Here is a 4,073-nt window from a genome sequence, read left to right as displayed (position 1 = left end):
AACAGAGTTCCAAGATATTCAGCACATTGAGCAAGAGAAACATATCTAAGGTTATTATGGGAAAGCTTCTCATGCCTTTTAGGAACCTTTCTCACAATATCCATACCACTGACACGTTTGCTTTGAGACAAAGATTCTTACCTTACGTACACACTTCAAAGATAAAACTCAATGTGAACTAGTAAGTCATAAAACCTGATCCTTTAAAGGGATGTGAGTGTGAGTAAACTCAGAAGCCTGTGGTCCTTTTTTTTTAATGATTGACAAATGTCAAATTAAATGAGATAAACACAGAAACAGTCCCCTACATTTTTTAAATCCTTGTTTAAATTTAAATGGTTAAACACTATTTCTCTTCAGATGAAGTTTTCCACTAGTCTCCAAAATTAAAATGTTTTTCTTTGTTGTTTTTTATAGTATATGTTTTTTCTTTTTAAACAAAAGGGATTGTAGATTGTATTTTGTATGTCTATTGAAACTCAAATGATATATGAGTAGCAAAACCATATTTACCTTCCTGATAAAAGTTTATAGGAAACACAGAAATCCCACATTCTAATATTTATCCTTCCTTCTTCTATTTTATGGGGTTGGGTTTTTTATTTTTCTCTTCTATCTTTTAGATATTTCTACATCCTGAATATGTTAATATGGATTTTCTCTGAAGTATCCTTCACTGTATTTCTTAGTGTCATGTTTTCCAAAAAAGCTTGTTTGACACTCCTTAAAATAACAACTCCATCAGGACACCAGTGAAGACAAAACGAATAATTACAAACCAGGCAAACTTCTTATTTACCCATCTTTTGATCTGTATCCACTGGATTTATCTGGCCACAAACATTTCAAACAGATAGTTTTCAAATAGCATATCTAAAAGCTGAGAGGAAGAAAAAAATGGAATAATAAAAATAAAATTTTTCACTTATTCTGTAGTTTCATATATTTAAAGAAAACTAAAGGAAAAGTAGACTAGCAATGAAACCACTGAGCTAGGACAAAGGTGATTTTTCAGTTGCTTCCTTGAGCAAATACTTTTGTAGAAACTTAAGCATTGGCTAGTATAAAAACTATTTTCTCCCAAATTTCAGATGGAAATAATAACAGTAATAAGTTCTTCAGCTTTCTTTTTTTTTTCCTGACCTTTTATTGATAATTATAAGCTTCGTTGGAAGCAACATTTTGTGCATATGTCCAGAGCCCACATAGATGGCTTCTTATCAAGCTTGCTATTGCTAAATGTAGCATAAATATGTTGATCATGGAGAAAACATCTTTATATTCTTCCTAAAGTTATATTAAAAGCTCTGAGCATTTTTAATGTGATAGCTAGCATGCATCATATTGGAACAGGCATCACACAATATCAACATTCAAGCTTGCATCTTCATTTCTCTTTGCTATTGAAGTAGCAAGCACTTTCTGAAATACTTGCATTGCAGTTTTCAGATGAGCCTATTTCAGCAAGTAAGGGGAAGGTGTATAGTATAACCAGCTAAATTGTTTCCTAAATATTAGAGCAGAAATGAATACTGGAGGAGTCAACTGCTCATAGGAATCTGGAGTATTATGTTTGGAAACAGACTGCTATAAAAAAAATAAAGTAATAAAGATTTGCCCACCTGCTCTTTGTTATAACTTCTGTTGGTACTTTTATATAAATATGGATATATACACACTTACGATGTACACATAAAACAAGCTACACTGAAACAAACCTTCCAGATTGCCTTCCCGAATTTTTTATTTTTTCTATGAATAATCAAACTACATTACCATGAAAACTGTGTCTCAGTAGGTGAGCAACAATATTTACATATACAGATAAACATAAGAAATGTTCTCGCTGAAGTTTAGGGTTTATAATCCCCTGTTACTGGTAAAGACTTATATGATTTCCTGAAGTATTTGCTGTTTGGGCTGAGGTTGCTTGTTCTTGTGCTACTCTTGGAACTGTGGCAAACTTCACTAGCGTGATACTTCCTTCTCATCAATTTAAAAACAGGGAGGTACTCCATACGAGACACCAAGCAATCTTTTCCGTGTGCAGTTGTGCATATGCCAGTTTATAGGTCCAAAAAGTAAGGATATAACAACAGCAACAGACAGTCATTAAGACATAGAAACACATCAGGCATAAAAATGATGTCTTTGCTATGTGCCCCTGGGACAGTTGCCATGGGAAACCTAAACTGGAATTTCCTTAGGTCTCAGTGTAAAAAAACTTTGCTCTTATAGCATTAATACTGGACGGGGGGGGGGGGGGGGCAGAATTGGCTTAGCACACTTGGAAGGTGGGATGGGAGTTGGCTTCACAACCCTTCCGCACAAAGCTAAATGCTCCAGGTGTTAAAGTGGAATCGGTTCGAGCCTTTTACTCGCTCTCCTCCGCTGCCATGCCTCAGTCTTATTCTACTTGAAGAGCCCTAAGTGACCCTTTAGACTTAAACACCGCCAAACAAACTTTTATCCCAGACAATTACGAGGGAAAACATGGTAATGTCACGCAAACGTGATTCAGTAACTTAATTAGAAGTAAGTTAGCAGAGACAGGGAGAAGCTGTAAATCTCTTGAGACTCCTCAGGGGGCTGTTGCGGGAGGGTGAAGCCGTTGCAGAGCTGGGAAAGGGCAACAGAAGGGCGGTAAAAAAAAAAAAAAAAAAAAAAAAGTTTAAAAAGACAAAAAAACCCACCACAAACTCAAAATAACACAAAAAGAAAACCTGCATTTTACAGTTAAAAATAAACAGACAAACAAAATCGTGTACATTTTAAAAGAAAAGGTTAGATTAAAAAAGACTTTAAGAAGAGACCCCGAGGAGTTAATTTCCAGCAGCAGCCCGGGAAGGCCCCCGGCGCCCTCTGGTGCGAGGCGGCAGCAAGAGTGGAAATTTCCTCTGGAAACCAGCTTTGTTTCAAAGTTCCTACAGATTAAAATGATTCTTAAACGTGTCGACGGGACAAGGGATAGTTTCCCCCCAGCAACTAGGCAGGACAAGTGGAGCCTTGCTTGGGGAGCAGCTTAGTTCGAGAGTAATGGGGATGGAAGGAAAAAGGTTACTTTATTTTTTACTATTATTTTATCTTGATTTCCTCCACACCCCGCCCCCCCCCCCCCCCCCCCCCCCGGCCACCCCACACCCACCCTCCACCTCCCCTTCCTTATTTCTGCTCCGGAGTCCCAAGTTAAGCTGGCTGCAATATGAAGAAAAGAAGCCTTGAAAACAGGGCGGTGAATGAAAACATCGCCGGCTCCTTGGAATAATGGTTGTACCGTGACAAACATCCCTCAAAAAAAAAAAAAAAAAAAGCAAAAAAAAAGCCCCCACGCCTGTTTCCCTCCGGTTTGGAGTTGCCAAGGGAAGGCTACAGCATAAACGAGCACGGAGGAGAAAGGTCTTCTTCCTACATGACTTTAATACTAAAATATTAAAGTCTTTAAAAAATTAAATAAAAATAAAAATAATTACAAAGGCATTCTTGATTTCAGGCACCTCTCCCTTAAAATTGAAACACGCTGCCCAAGTCAAATCCATAACCTATTTTAATTGCCAGGAGAGAGGGGAGCGTTCACTCTCAAAAATCGCCAAAATTCAGAGGTTTTACATCTTTAAAATAAATAACAAGTAACTTGTAGCTATTTTCGAGAAACAAAACGCCGAAAGACACACGCGCACAAGCCTACCTATAAACGAAAAGGGGCCAACAGCTCAAAATAGGAGAGCAAACCGCTGGGTTATTCCTTTAGGTACTTGCTGGGGAACCACTCTGTTTTTTAACCCCTAAAAGAAAAAAAAGGAAGGGGGGGGATTTGCGGGAAATTGGTGGAGGCAGCTTCCCAGCTCATTTTTACCAGCTGTTTCTTTTTCACTCCCAATACCTGCCAAAATGGCCCATCTTACAGCAAATGCATCCTCCAGCCCATCTGGAGACCTGACAAACTGCAGGTACCGCTTTTAGAGAGAAGGGGAGAAGGGCGGAGATTCCCAGTTGGTACCTGGTTACAGAGGTGATGTTAACGGCTTATTTTTAGCTCGCTTTTGTCCACATCTCTTTCTCTCGGCATCCTTTCC

The 4,073-nt window shown here is 38.4% G+C and overlaps 1 long non-coding RNA gene across 1 annotated transcript; it reads right to left on the bottom strand.

Moving 5' to 3' along the window:
• Nucleotides 1-2,490: 2,490 nt before the first annotated feature.
• LOC133625954 (uncharacterized) lies at nt 2,491-4,073 on the bottom strand. The gene is made up of 3 exons (XR_009819190.1): nt 3,998-4,073; nt 3,686-3,782; nt 2,491-2,619 (listed from the first exon to the last, which is right to left on the bottom strand). It is a non-coding gene; the product is annotated as an uncharacterized LOC133625954 (long non-coding RNA).

Source organism: Colius striatus, chromosome 1 (genome assembly GCF_028858725.1).
Source record: "Colius striatus isolate bColStr4 chromosome 1, bColStr4.1.hap1, whole genome shotgun sequence".
NCBI lineage: Eukaryota > Metazoa > Chordata > Aves > Coliiformes > Coliidae > Colius > Colius striatus.
The sequence above is the reverse complement of the archived record's forward strand: the minus strand, read 5'-3'. Positions and strand labels throughout refer to the sequence as shown.